Below are 16,647 nucleotides of genomic sequence, written 5' to 3'. Positions count from 1 at the left end.
TAAGAGCCCCTTGAGTTCGTTTTATTGTTAATTACTATAAATACGACCTCATTAATGAAAAAAACGGAGCGTCTTTTGATGCACAAATGCAATTGATGCCTTTTGTACATGAATCATATAGCGAACTTAACAGGCAGCCAGTATTGATGACTTTAGAGAGGCTGATTGTGTAAATGTTATGACACAGTGCCGCCCTTCTTCGTGATAGCATAACCTTGTGGTTTAAATGGTGTAATTATCTAAGCTACATACTGAACCAACAAATGGCAAGGGCCAGTGTATACATAAAATCACCAAAATGTGTATCGATTTCTGGAATTTATGGCCTATTTTATTAATGTGGTCTTATCCCCAGTAAGTCTGCCATACGTTTGGTCGGAACAGTGTGTATTTGATGTTTAAATCAATCATACAGAAGCCATATGGTGTTGACCGACACAGCTATGGATAACCCGATACAAAAGCCATTCGTCACCACTCGTCCCTTTCCGTAACTTTCACGAAGACTCCTCTCCCTATCGAGCAATGACATGTGCGAAAGCGCGACAAAATAGTCAGAATACGGGTATGACTATAATTACTATGGTCAAAGAATATTGTTTGTTTTTAAGTACAGATTGTGTATACAGCTACATCAAAGTGATAATCACAATCATTTCACCATACTGAATAACAAGTTGTTGTCATTGTTGTCAACCGTGTTATGTTTTTAGAAAATATCCACGTAAACATGCAAAGCAAAGGCGGATGTGGGCAAGTTGAGTAATGTCTTCGCTAAGCCCGTTTGCGCAAAGACCAAGTTGATAAAATGACAACGAGTCAGAGTTCGGCTTGACCCGAAATGACACGATTGGTCTCGACGTTTCCCGAAATGACCCGAGTGGTCACGAATGTTAACCAGCTGTTGTAGCGTCCCCGTATCTGTTAATTGCAACATTAAACGCATATTCTGATTGAGATCCGCTGCGGGTAATGAATAGTTATTGCTGTGTTAATCACAGAATATCGATCAACAATTACTGGATGACAATGAAGTATGTCTTTCATCATATTGGAAAATATACAAAGAACTTCATCATCATCATCATCATCATCATCATCATCATCATCATCATCATCGTCGTCGTCGTCAGCGTCAGCGTCATTATCTTCATGAAATTCATCTCAATAGTTTTACTTCATTGTCATCCAATATTTGTCGATCGATATTCTGTGACAATCGTCTTAATAATGGAATAATCCTCATACAATGAAGTAAGAAAATATGAAATGTACTTCACCACCACCATCCCCATCAACACCAACCTCATCATCCCCGTTCTCCATCTCTGAGTCAGTTTTAATACGAATCAATGATGTAGGGTATTTAGTTCCATAGCCAACCCAGCATGGCCATTGTTAACAACTAGTTTATGTTGCCTCCCTAAAAACCACACACGCTTCACCCTACATCAATGTAACACCTGAAGAGTGAAAACCTCAAGACAACACCTAGCGTCTGTGAAACGTGTGATCCTGTCAACAAGTATTTACAAGAAGCGATGTTGTCTGCAATTACACACAATAATACTTGTAACAAATGCCATCAGTCTGCGAAACAATCCTGTTACGTATCAATATGTATATTTGTACATTTAACTATCGTTAGATGTAAAAGCAAAAACATATTCATCCCATCTGTCTTTGAGGAATGAAATATGTACAGATGATAAATATGGTTAAGCAAGTGTAAACTGTCCCCACAATCCCTAAACCCTACATCCTGTGAGGGCTCCCGGTTAGAACAGGTCCCCAGCAACCTAAACTGGATGAACAGGCGACCAAATGGATCGGGTGGTCAGGCCGGTAAAGTGTTGATTCCGTCTCTTTGTGTCCTGACTCAAACGTGTCCAGACGCAGTGATATAGTTTAAATACTGCTCATAGTGGCGTAAACAACAAAAACACATTGTAAACTAACGCGTTTACTTACCTCACAAGTTTATAAGAACCACCTCACATAGTATGTTCCGGGTCATGTCAAGTAAGCGTGCACGTATGTAGGTCTGTTTATCGATCTTCTGTTCACAGGCTATGATCGCAGACATATGAACATACATCACTTGATGGTGCTCGGGGACTCGTGTCTGTCATCGACTCTGCGGCATATAAATGCAAGTTGTGTCTGTGTGATTCCAGTAATCTGGTGGCTATTATGATATTATTATATATTATTATGGTATTATGTGCAACTACGCAATAAAATATGCTGTTGGATGTTGCTGTTGCTGTACACGCCCGTCCAGCTGCAGAGCGTGTTCAATGCAGTGTGCTGTGGTTATCATTTCGATAAATACCGTTAACGAGGTAATTGATTCGTTTTCCTTCGTTAGCTGTTTTAGGAGACAATAATAGTGAGATCAGAGACAGTGTGTATTAATAGACATCAAACACTGTTTATATCCTGGACTCCAAGGTTGTTTGTTTGGTTAAAGAGCGTAAGTTGACTATTGATTTCAGTTATTCAAACGGACAAGCCGTTTAACGTGTGTCAATAATTTCGCATGACGTACAGCTGCATTCAAACGTGAAAACGTTGAAGTATGGCAGTGGAGGCGCAGATCGTCATGACGACAAAACGCGATGATGTACAAATATGGTGACGTATATACTCACATACAGATACGTCAAGTAAGTATGTGCATATAGACATATATAGATATGTCACTAAAATTCTGTACATACAGATACGTCAACAGTGAGTGAGTGAGTAGGTTGGGTTTAACGCCGCTTTTAACAGTATTCCAGTTATATCGCGGCGTGTCAGCTTAATGTGGGAGGAAAGCCCGAAGTGAAGCAGGTCCCCCGGATACGTCAAGAACCTTCTGTACATATAGATACGTCAAATACCCACTGTACATATAGTTACGTCAAGAATCGTCTGTACATATAGATACGTCAAATACCCACTGTACATATAGTTACGTCAAGAATCGTCTGTACATATAGATACGTCAAATACCCACTGTACATATAGTTACGTCAAGAATCGTCTGTACATATAGTTACGTCAAATATCCACTGTACATATAGTTACGTCAAGAATCGTCTGTACATATAGTTACGTCAAATACCCACTGTACATATAGTTACGTCAAGAATCGTCTGTACATATAGTTACGTCAAATACCCAAAGTACATAAAGTTACGTCAAATATCGTCTGTACATATAGATACGTCAAATACCCACTGTACATATAGTTACGTCAAGAATCGTCTGTACATATAGTTACGTCAAATACCCACTGTACATATAGTTACGTCAAGAATCGTCTGTACATATAGATACGTCAAATACCCACTGTACATATAGTTACGTCAAGAATCGTCTGTACATATAGATACGTCAAATACCCACTGTACATATAGTGACGTCAAGAATCGTCTGTACATATAGTTACGTCAAATACCCACTTTACATATAGTTACGTCAAGAATCGTCTGTACATATAGATACGTCAAATACCCACTGTACATATAGTTACGTCAAGAATCGTCTGTACATATAGATACGTCAAATACCCACTGTACATATAGATAGGTCAAGAATCGTCTGTACATATAGATACGTCAAATACCCACTGCACATATAGATACGCCAAGAATCGTCTGTACATATAGTTACGTCAAGAATCGTCTGTACATATAGATACGTCAAATACCCACTGTACATATAGATACGCCAAAAATCGTCTGTACATATAGATACGTCAAATATCCACTGTACATATAGATACGTCAAGAATCGTCTGTACATATAGATACGTCAAATATCCACTGTACATATAGATACGTCAAGAATCGCCTGTACATATAGATACGTCAAGAATCGTCTGTACATATAGATACGTCAAATACCCACTGTACATATAGTTACGTCAAGAATCGTCTGTACATATAGATACGTCAAATATCCACTGTACATATAGATACGTCAAGAATCGCCTGTACATATAGATACGTCAAATACCCACTGTACATATAGATACGCCAAGAATCGTCTGTACATATAGATACGTCGAATATCCACTGTACATATAGATACGTCAAGAATCGCCTGTACATATAGATACGTCAAGAATCGTCTGTACATATAGATACGTCAAATATCCACTGTACATATAGATACGTCAAGAATCGCCTGTACATATAGATACGTCAAATATCCACTGTACATATAGATACGTCAAGAATCGTCTGTACATATAGATACGTCAAGAATCTTTTGTTCTTAACAAATGAAACCTAATGTCTTACAATTGCTGGATACGTCATTTGTTCTCATATCCTCGCATAACCAGTGTCGATGGTAACTCGAGATCGACAATCATCACAGGTTCAACCGTTATGACTTAAACTATTTCCGAATTATTAACACTATTAAAAGTACAGATTCTAGTACTTTTCTGGGGCTGAGCTCCTTCCGGGATTCGAACCCAGGACGGCCAGAGTGAGGCACCTAATCGCCAGCACACAGAGTCAGCGATCTAACCCACTCAGACACCGAGGCTTCCACAAAGTAAAAGTACGACAACTGGTAGTCTAGATCACGTATTTTGTGTACCCCTCTGACAAGGGTAAATTGGCACAGCTCCCATGTCCGAAAGCTACGAATACACAATGCCATTGAGAAAGTGATCAAATGTGACAAATATCATATTTCGGATATCACTTTTTTAGTAAAGTACAGACTGTGCTGGCGATTAGGTGCCTCACTCTGGAAGTGTGGGTTCGAATCCCGGATGGGACTCAACCCAAATAAATACTAGAATCAATACTTGACTAAGAAAGTGTTAACCCAAACATAACAATTGTTACATTTGACCACTTTCTAAATGGCATTGTGTATACATTTTTCATAATTGTTTATGTCAAAGAATACTTTCCCACATTTACTACTAAGCTGGTGCGGTCGGGTAGCCTAGTGGTTAAAGCGTTCTCTCGTCACGCCGAATACCCGGGTTCGAATCCCGACATAGGCACAATGTGTGAAGCCCATTTCTGGTGTTCCCCGTCGTGATTTTGCTGGAATATTGCTAAAAGCGGTGTAAAACCACACTCACTCACTCATTCACTCACGACTAAGATATCCATGAGCAGGTTGTTTTAAATTATTCGGCGTTTTTTCAATTGTATTGAGGTTTTTTTCCCGTGCTACGGGGCTTGGACCTGTCCATTATCAAGTGAGGGGTGGGATTAACTGAGTGCAGTCGAATCACCCCACCTTAACACAATTACTGAAGTCGAACTGACGATAGAAGGCTGCACCACCTAATACAGCCCATGCAAGTTGGCAAGTCTAGATTATCACAGTTTCAGTACGAGAGCTTCTGGGCTCCTTTTCATTATATTGTATTAAGATAATTTAACAACGTTTTTGTCAGAAAAATAACTTTCATTTCAGAGACTAGCAGACGGCGAGAATACTATCGTCTATACTACTCCCACAATATTTTTATTGTTTTACTTTAGTTGATAGGCTCAGTTAATTGAGATGCTTGAAGGATGAGTCTTCACATTCATTAGAAACACGTCAGCGTTAGCTTCAAAACAATCTACCAGGAGGCGCTTTAAAGTGTTCCAGTGCCAGATTGAGCGTGATATCAAGATACGATGAAAATAGGGACCCAAGAAAACAGAATAGGTACAATATATATGTCATGTCGTTAATAAGTTGGAAAATAAGTTTGATATAACTCACTCACTCTAATATACTGTTTTTGGCTTAACAGATCACATACTATCATAGGGTTTAATAAGGTATCACAGACACAAACTGCACCAGAGAGTAAGCTATCGTGATTCACAACCAGGCTTCTCAGCGTATCAATATCATAACCGTAGACTTATCCAGATATCAAAGTCGACGATCGCAAATACGTTGTACGTATAGGATATCAATAATTTTGTCCAGACTTGAGTATCAAATAGAGAAATCCCTGATTAATACTTGCAGACCATTCATCTAACCAATAAATGCTTAAATCAGAGGACAGACAGTTCACGTTTCGAACCAAAAGCCTTGAGGACCTACCACGCAGTCTGTATTAAACGAAACCAACTTTGAAACATTGTATATTTGAACATAAGTTCAATATCACATTTAAAATTTCCTTAAAACATTCATTTACGATATGGAAAGAGTTCTGTCGCTTATATATAATGGAGAGGTATTAAAGTACCATCTGATTTAGGGGTTTACAGTTAAATAAAATGTATATGTTCATTTTATCATCTACCGTTATAATTGAATATAAACCTTCTTAAATTATGTCTGTTCTTTATCAAAAGAGTTTAGGGACTTTTTCATATAAAATAAAACCCCGTTAATCCTGAGGTACCTTCCCAAATAAATTCGTCCGGATAATGAAATGTCCGTATTAATGACTCACTGACACAGAGTCATGGTAGAGCGTAAACAGTAACAGTCCGAAGAGCGGAGGTTTCCATATAAGCGGGGTCCGTACTAACAGAGGATTAACTGTAGTGCATGGGCATTGTGATAAACATCCCAGCCAGAGTTAAAATGTAGAATTCTAGCAGCAGCCTGTAATACAGTGACACCCCTCTAATCCGAACGATGCCGTTGTCATGGACATCGCACGGGTTATTAAATTTTCGGATTAACGAGTCATCGGTTTATGTCGAGTCATGAATACATGTGCTAATGACTCTTAAATTAAAGATAGACGTTGCCAAAGTATTCGTCTGGATAGGGGGTTTCCGGATTGACGATGTCCGGATTAACCGGGTTTTCACTGTATATGAAAAAAGGTGGATCTTTACTCGTGTTATGAACTTGCAGACCGCCGTTGAGCAGTTTGTGCATTACGGCATAAAATATCATTCAGTCTCTCATGAATAATGCAGGATTGTAGTTTCGTGTTATCAAGTCGGAGGAAAGTTCAAATAAATTTTCATTTACCACTTAACTGAGACAGGGTGATGATTAAACACTGATAGAGTATCTTTCCATTTTTAAAAAAAAAAAGAAATATTCTATCGGAGGAAATACCATGTTTCTTTTGCATCCGCGATGCAACTGCATGTCCATTAATTACAGTGTAAGAAGGAAGAGCTTGGGCAAAGATAAGTTAGCTGTAATAAATCACACTGACGGTTCATTTTCCATTCCTTGTTTGGGAGAAATATGAGAACGAGGTGATGCAGTAATATCATAGAATTAAAGCATTTACGTTTGATATCAGTGTTTTTACTGAATATAGGACAGAGAACATTTTCCGTGTCAAAGAAATCTGATCAGAGCATGACAAGTTAAGGCTCACACTTGGCCATTGATATCCGACGTACACGCAGTGTCTATTCAAATATAATAATAATAATAATAATAATAATAATAATAATAATAACAACATTTGTCTGATGATTCTCTTGCGAAGCATGTCAAGACTCATGCTGAAAACAAGGCATTCCACAGTTTTCTAAAACGAGCCAAGGATGTGGGACATAATCTCAATGTCGGTGTTGATTTTGTTAATTGTTCTGTACTGCTGGACGGTACAGAAATGAATGTCAACCAAGCGAAGTGCCATATCAAATCGGCCCAGGCTCAGTTTTTAAAGGAGAGGCTATCTGAACGACCACTGCATGTGCAGTGTGTTGAGAAGATCAGCAATCCTGCAGAGTCCTTCACTTGGATGAAGTCGTCTGGCCTGAAAAGTGAAACAGAAGGCTTTCTGTTTGCTGCTCAGGACCAGTCACTTCCCACTCGAAACCGTCAATGTGTGATGTTGCATCAGAATGGAAATATGAAATGTAGATTATGCAATGAATTTAATGAGACTGTCAAACACATTGTCATTGGATGCCCAGCATTGGCACAAACGCAGTATCTTAAGCGACATGATGGAGTGGCTCGATCTTTTTTACACCGTCTTCGCCATGCTTGTGGTTTTGGCTCAGAGGTTCATTCATGGTACGATCCAGAATATGTGAAGATCGTCATGGAAAATGATAATTACAAAATTCTTTGGGATAGGCCCGTTTACAGCCTCAGACCTATCCAGGCCAACAAACCTGATCCTTTCCTTGTTGATAAATACAATTAAATCATTTATATTAATTTTCTGCCCCTTTTGATACAAATGTGACTGACAAGATTCAGAAAAAACATGCGGACCTTGCTTTCGACATGTCACGCTTGCATCCCAAGTGCCAACTTGTTCGACTCCCCATTGTTCTCGGTTTCTCAGGTTTGGTACCTCCCAATCTGTTGTCTGACATCGGGAGAATACCCGGGTTTGCTACCAGGAATACAGCCCTTCTGACAATCTCGGTAATGCAGACGGCTGCAGTGTTGTGGAGTCCACACATTCACTGTCTGGGATGCGTGTAGAGGGCGCAAGGTCCCTGAGCTGATGATGAACCTAACCAGCCTGACTGTGTCAGGATTAGCCAAACCCTCTTTGCTGCATTTATTTATTTAAATCTGCAAATAATAGTAATCATTACAACATGACTAGAGTGATGACCATGATCATGATGGTGGTGGAGGTGGTTCTGATGGTGATGATGATGATAAACAACGCTTCAACCAAATAACCATCCTTAGTTGAATGTATTTTCATGTAAAAAGACTGATATGAAAATGCAAAGCATCAACCTGATTTTAGTTTAATGTTTTTGGAACTGCATCCGTATTTTTGGTGCTTCTTATTAAGGAACCGCAGATCCACCCCCTCCCTACAGCTGTTGAATGCCTCAATATCGGTAATTGCGAGGGAACAAACGAGGAGAGATCTGGTCGTATGGCTTTGTTGATGTCGTAAGTGAAATGCCATTACTTAATTACTAAAAAATGAGACAATTAAGGTAACCTTAGAGATGCCCTGCAGCTGATTGCAATTTGACATCTTGATCGTTCCGAAACCTCGGGCAACCACCAAGAGGGAATATGACGACCAAATGAATTATACTGACAGAAATAAATCAAGGAACGCGCAACACTATTTCTGAGTGAATTTACTGTTGTGTTCATATCAACAGTATATGCCTAGGGCTGAAATGTTAGTGCCTATAGCTAGTGTTTCGCTACTAGCTACACAGTACCTGTTTCCCAATTTGACGCATCAGTTATAAAAAGGATGTCCAATGCAATTCCCTATTCTTACTTGTACCAATGTTCTTTTAAGGTTGACTTGCCTTTGCATGTGTTTGTGACGGGTGCCATCGACGGGGCGGATAGCATCAACACTATGTGATTTACAAAACATACTCATAATATAGTCGGAATCGTATGATGGACTCAGCTTTTAGTAGAGATTTCTTATGAATATAGAAATGTATTTATGGCTTTTATTTACACGGTAGTCCGCAATATTCCCATTTATTACAAGGCGGCCTGTACATCATCGAGTCTCACTTAAGCAACTATAAAAACATGATCAATGATCCACGTAATCGTGATCATTCATATCTATGGAATAGTGTAAGGGACATTCTCGCGATCTCGCACTATTGGCATATGCAGCTTGTTGCCAAAGATCGAAACACGTAACTGTTCCTTACATATCACAGACTGCTGAAAATGCTGATTCTGTTCCGAATCCCCAGAGGGGTCTGTTGAGACTAAAAAATGTACAAACTAAATCATAGCATTAACACTCTTGGACCTTTGGAGCAGATGCGCTACGAACGGCCATTAATCACTACCAGGACAGTAACATGAACTTAATCAACATCCCTCTGACCTTTCAAAGACGTCTTCGTGGATATTACAAGTAAAAAAGACACCCAAAGCAGGAGCTATGATTTGATAGTGTTATCCCTGCTTGAGTTAGACAGATGAAGACAGACACTTGGGTGCCACAGTTGACAAATCAATATTGCTTTAATTAAAATTTCCAAAACATCAAAACTGTCAAGGACGCTAATTTTTTTAACAAAATATATTTGAACGAATTAAATGACGCCATGTCGATTCAACAAGCGAGTTGTAGTCAGTTATATGCTTGCACTATAAAACTATTAGTAAGTCATCCAATTACACTATACAGTGCGAGTGTTTGTGTAAGAAGTTATGACAGTGTCAAAATTAAAAAACCCGGACAAAACCATTTCAATAATCAAAGGATTTCTCTTCTAAAAGCAGAGTCCATTGTACGATTCCGACTATATCATAAGCATGTGTTGATGACCTACTATCAAATAGTGATGATGCCAGGTGTTCGCAAAAAGATGAGCGTATCCTGCCCCACCGGTGGCACCCGTCACAAACACATGCAGAGGCAAGTCAAATGTTCACATAAAAACACATGTGAACATATGGTACATGTTAAAGCAGGGAATTGCATCGTGCATTATTTTGGTCACTGATGCATCAAAATGATTCACAATCAAATAAAGATGATACCACATGGTCGCGAAAAGGTGCGCGTATCCTGCCCCACCGATGGGTATTGGGACATTTGTCACCAACGAAACCTTGATGCAATGTTTACCAATCGAGTGAAATAAAAATGTTTATTCTCTCGAACGTGTTTATGAATAGACACAAGACGGTTTCTCGCAGGTCTGTGTAAACTTTGTGCGCTTACGCTCAAATGGAAATGCCCATGAAAGACGTCACAATATTTACATCTGTACATGAACGTGTAGTATTTGTAACTTGTGTGCACCGAATTTCCATTGCCATGTGAGTACCTTCAGTTGTTCCCCATCGACTTGGCCGTTCTGTGACACAGCTATCATCAGTTGGCGTGTCATTACATACAACATTCTCAGGGCTTTCGCTCAAAAATCAATAACACGACAATAGCAAACTGATTAATAGGGCGCGTTTAGATAACGAAAAAACATCTATTTCCACACTGTCTAACACAAGAACCCACCATTCTGTATTAAAATGATTGGTTGGTAATACAAACGGACCACTAAGACTCTGTACTTCACTTAAAGATTTAGTTATTTGCAACAATCATAATGGATAACATGGTGGCAGAGGAAATGGATTACATGGAGGAAAAGAAGCATGTACAATTTGGCCGACGTGCTGACCATATTTGAATCGGACGGACTTTATTTGGTTGAGTAAATAGCACGGCGATGTTGTATAAGTGAGTGAATTGCGTTACCACCGCTTTGAAAAGAATTTCAAATATATTGCGGGGAAAAAGAAAGTATGCACTTGAAAACTGGACTTGATCAATCAAGACGTTACTCATCTGAAAACAGTCGCCGAAAAACTGCAGACTTGAGGTCCAAAATATAACTTTGATACCGTTATCCAATGTATCACCATCGTATAATCATTTCGTGTTCGATTCATTCTAGCCACCATCAAACGTGTGTATACCTTTTCTTATTATAAAATGTCTGTTTCACGAGTTAGAAAGCCTAAATTGACTCAGGTCGTAGACATTCATCCTTTTGATGACACAACAACATGTAATGTTACTAACTTCGGTGTAAAACAACCCACAACGTAGAAAAAAATTATGGACATCTGCTTTTTTATTTTACTTTAATTGCGACGTTTCGGTATAGATCCTCATACCGCTGTCAATCTTTGTTTGTTTGTTTGTTTTTTGTTGTTTAACGCTCAGCAATATTCCAGCTATATGACGGCGGTTTGTAAAAAATCGAGTGATTGACATCATCAGCATCGATCCACACAATTGGGACTCCGGACTCCCGGAGTGTCAAGTCAGACACTCACACACAAGGGCAGGTCAAACAACAGTTATGCTCTGTTATCCACTGAGTGACATTAAGGATGCTGCTTCTCCATCAACAGGTATACATAATCTTGTCTTACACAGGTTGATTGACGGGAATTTGTTAAGGAAGCGGTAGATCGATCTTGAAGCAATTACCTAGCATAAGGATCTCACTTCATCACGTCGCCGGGGTAGAAGTGGAGTAAGCACTTAGTACTGCTAACATGCTGGAAGGAGAGATTGCGAGTAGACTTCATCACGCCTCAACAAAAGTTGTTCACTGATGCCGCATCGCCTTGTCTTAGCATCTATTGTTTCAATCAAAATGAATGATCGGCAATGTAATTGAGAATCGATATCGATTGAAACTAATCTCTTTTGCTGGTCGTCGGTACCGCTCCCCAAACCATCGGTTTATTTCGATTTAATCGTATATCCCTCCGTTTTTTACCTTTGGGTTGTTTTGAATACGCTTGACTTTCTTGTAACACTGCTGTATTCAAAACAACCTCGAAGTCATTTGGTTTTTTGTGTAATTTTTTTATCGCCCGGAACACCGATTTTACACCAAACAAAAAATAACGGTTCCTGGCAGCCTTTCCTTCAAACCCATCGGTCATTTTTTTTAATATGCCAAGTCAAAAAACAATCGAGCTGTGATTGAGTGTAGCTCACCTGATTATATTTCTGGAATATTATTAAAGTTGACGTAATGTACAAGATTTAACTATACACGCAGAAAATATATGTAACATGAGATCCAACACAGATGGTATTATTGTTTTAGAGGCACAGGGTGTCGATGATGCCCCTAAGTACCTATTGCAGAAGTCCCAGAACCCAAATCTCCGTAACACAGTAGCCGAGTTTGTGATATTCCATGTAGTATGGGGAAGGTACAAATTGAATGATACAGTTAGATCTCTTTCACCGAATGCACGCGTATATATTTTATCTTTTTTGTTTCTAAACAATTTTGTGAATTTACAAGTTTACATGAACGTATGTGAAACGTGAGCTCACCTGCTTATACTCATGATCAGTCAGTATCCGGGTGGAACGTTCCCAGTGAACTGGTCCGTATTGAACATGATACGTAGTGGCCCTTGTATGTCAGAAGACGATTAACAGTGAGTGAGTGAGTGAGTATGGTTTTACGCCGCTGTTAGCAATATTCCAGCAATATCACGGCGGGGGACACCTGAAATGGGCTTCACACATTGTACCCATGTCGGGAAGCGAACCCGGGTCTTCAGCGTGACGAGCGAACGCTTTAACTACCGGGCTACCCGACCGCCCCTGATTAACAGTGAATTGTTTAGGTTTTGTCAGCATCTTTCTAGTGATACAATATACATTCTGGTAGATGCTGTTAAATAACCATTAACAGAGTTTTTTTACGGTTCAGGTTATTGTAAATGAGAAAGCTTCATATGCGCTCGCATGGCTCAACGATTCAAACATAAATTTAGTTTTGATGCATTTTACATCAACAAGAGTTTTTTGAAATAGCTAAAACACACGTCAGTACCGAAATACAGCGAGAAAGCTCTATATGTTATAGTAGATCAGAGAGGTTGTATAAGGAAGATACAAAGTAAAAAGCAAATTAATAGACGTTTCTCCACAGACATCAACGCTTCACATTCATCAATCTCAATAAAATCAGATCTTAGTTCTCGCTACCGTTAAACAAAGATCTGAGAACATCCCATTACTGGTCAAGTCAGCACGACCTTTCATCCGACCAATCAGTGCGTCGTTTACCAGATTATGAAAGTGACAGTCGGAATGTCCAATCATGCAATCTCGAAAACCTTAAAATGGGGTATTCCGAACGATAGTTACGGGTTTAACGGCTGAATCCTTACAATCTAGACCATCTATTAGCCATTCCAGAATGTTTTTTTGTTCAGGTTTCAAATTTGTAATCGAGAATTTGTCAAAATATGTTTCGAAGCGTAGTCGCCAATTTGAAATTTGTGCCGTAAAGCACGAGAAAGCTGCCTTCTGATTGGTCATTCTATTGGTCGGTCAAAGTTCGCGCAAGGTCGGTCTGACGTGACCCGTAATGGGATGTCCTCAGATCTTTGTTTAGCGGTAGCGAGAACTAAGATCTGGTTTTAATGAGATTGCACATTCATATATGTATGACAATACAGAGGGCCAAATTACACTTTTACCATGATTGGAATGGTGCTGTTGGCAGTCACAACGGTACATGAAGATCAAGGGTATACGTTGGGCCAAAAATACAGGGCAAAATTCCCACGTACATGGGTTGTTGGGCATACAACGTATTTACTGTATACCGCAATTTCATAGATATACGTAAAGAAATTGCATTTTCAATATGGCTGGCAGGTTGGACCAGAACCCTGTAAGCATGTTTTAGAAACACCATTGCTGTGATGATGATGATGATGATGATGTTTATTATTATTATTATTATTATTATTATTATTATTATTATTATTATAAGCGTTCGGGTGGTGGGGTAGCCTGGTGCTTAAAGCGTTCGCTCGTCACGCCGAAGACCCGGGTTCGATTCCCCACATGGGTACAATGAGTGAAGCCCATTTCTGGTGTCCCCCGCCCGGGTATTGCTGGACTACTGCTAAAATCGGCGTGCACCAATGCTCACTCACTCACTGACTATAATACACGTTCACACATACTACGATAAAACAAAAGAGATGTAGAAAAAGAGGTTGTGAGTAAATGAATAATATTAATTTAAAGCCGCTTTAAACAGTATTTCAGTTATACCTTAACGTGGTGTGGGAGAAACGCCCCAAGTGCTTCACATCTCAGATGTCTACATTTCAGTGCAACCAAAGAGCACGGGTATGGTGCTGACAAACCTAGATTTATAGCCGTATTATGTGAAAAATCCGAGAAATATTTTAAACGTGTCACGGTCACATTGACTACCACACACCTATCACCAAAAAAATATTCGAGAATTTAATTGAAATATATGTCCCTCTATTTGTGAACATATCCCTTAAACGTGTAGTTAAAAAGTGTCTTTCACAAGCTAAAAAACATAGCCATGTCAGCTTTCAACACATTATATTGAGGCGATTATACAAAAAAGCAGAAAGTAAGAAAAAATAATTTTGGAAGATCGCCTTCGACGACTAACGTTAGGTGCCGGTAATGACGCCGCAACGCAGCAACATAATCTTATCAGTATGTCTCTGGCACACTGTAAAAAAAGCAATAAATCGGAACCATTTGGAAATTTGTTACATCGTCGGCTCTGGTGTTTGTTGTTTAACGCCGCAGTCGGCAATGTTCAAGCAATGTGACGGAGGTCTGTACATGATTGAGTCGGGCCACACAAATCAGAGGAAGATATCACAAACTGCGTCCCACGCGGTCGGGCACGATGACGCGCAATCAACCAGGTTTGGTTTGTTTTGGTTCGCTGTTTAACGCGGCACTCAGCAATATTCCAGCTATATGACGACGGTCTGTAAATAATCGAGTCTGGACCAGACAATCCAGTGATTGACATCATCAGCATCGATCCACGCAGTTGGGATACGATGACATGCATCAACCAAGTCAGCGAACCTGACCACCCGTTCCCGTTAGTCGCCTCATACGACAAGCATGGGTTGCTGAAGATCAATTCTAACCCGGAATCTTCACGGAACCAAAGCCACTGGTACGAACCTACATACCAAGCTTAATTTCTTTTCAAATTCACAGACTTATTTTAGATGTTTCTTAAAGGATATAAAAAATATATATGGTATTTTAAATAAGGATATTTTATTTTAATAAACTAAACCTTTACAATTGGATGTGGCATGCATGCAAACTTCGGCCAGGTGAGCTTCAAATCGTAAACACAATAAAAATAGTTCTGGTCTTTACCTCCTCTGAAGAACACTACTCGAGCTCACTTCTACCCAGTATTACGTGATGCTCCTTGAGGGACATCATGGCCAACATGAAAGTTATTTCTCAAGAACATTCATTTCACGACTGGTGATAAATGTCAGTTTCGGACGCGCAAACATTCTTCTTCTAAATATACCTTTCTGGAGCGACATCAGGCTGATCCTCTTCCTGGAACACTAAAGAGGTATGCGGAACATCCACACGCGTCTGAGACTGAAGAGAACACACAACTCCTAACACCTGTGCAGAGTAAGGAGCTTACACGATTACCCGTCAGAGTGGTGCACATACTTGCTCAAGATGAAACAGAAGCATTGACTGACAACAACACATGGTATTTTTTCAGTGAGGTTTTTGTTTATTTGAAAAGGACTTTTTGCAAACTTTTCAAAGTCTATCTTTTGTCATATTTAAGACTTTTTTCGCTGGATTGGTTCCGACAACCACAGAAACTATTAGGGAATATTCTGTTACAGTTCGGCGGTAGACGCAGCGGTGGCCACGGAGGAGCAAAGAAAACCTGTGCCTTTGCTCGCTGTTTTTAGAACAGCTTTTTATAGGCGATGCGGGGCCGCATAGTAAACCCGTAATGGGCACCACAGACAACGCTGCAGGAAGCTGTATGGCTGTGGTTTTGAATCTAACAGTGCGGAGTTGGTGAATTCGTTAACGTTAATTTAGAGGTGAGGTGAATGGGCTTTAACGTCGCGTCCAAGATAATTGCACTTATATAGCGACGTGCATGCACGTGTGTGTGGCTGCTTGTACTAGTCCGCACAAATGCCGGTTTTATAGTGCCAGCCCACTGAGATACCATGCCGCAGTTGAACATGAATACCTCACTCACACACAGTATACTGACTGCGAGCCCACCAGTCCTTGTTTTAGGCCCTTAGTGCCGAGTGCCAGGCAGGGTAACAAAAAGTACCATCTTTTAACGTCTTTGGTATGAGACGGCCGGGGATCGAAGCCCCGGACCTCCCGCATTCCGGGCGGTCGCTCTACCACTAGACCCC

The 16,647-nt window shown here is 39.9% G+C and overlaps 1 protein-coding gene across 2 annotated transcripts in view; it reads right to left on the bottom strand.

Annotated features, from left to right (window-relative positions):
* Window positions 1–16,647, bottom strand: part of LOC124134291 (guanylate cyclase 32E-like) — a 152,847-nt gene that overhangs the window by 83,205 nt on the left and 52,995 nt on the right. The window contains exon 2 of one of the 2 annotated variants that reach the window (XM_048392142.1): window positions 1,972–2,137. The exons of the other annotated variant lie outside the window; for it this stretch is intronic. The gene's annotated coding sequence lies outside the window, so the exon portion shown is untranslated. The remainder of the gene's footprint in view (window positions 1–1,971; window positions 2,138–16,647) is intronic. 2 annotated transcript variants of the gene reach the window in all.

The sequence above is a fragment of the Haliotis rufescens genome, unplaced genomic scaffold, assembly GCF_023055435.1.
Source record: "Haliotis rufescens isolate VD_foot unplaced genomic scaffold, xgHalRufe1.0.p SCAF_11, whole genome shotgun sequence".
NCBI classification, from domain to species: Eukaryota; Metazoa; Mollusca; class Gastropoda; order Lepetellida; family Haliotidae; genus Haliotis; species Haliotis rufescens.
Note: the sequence above shows the minus strand (reverse complement) of the source record. Positions and strands in the feature narration are given on the sequence as shown.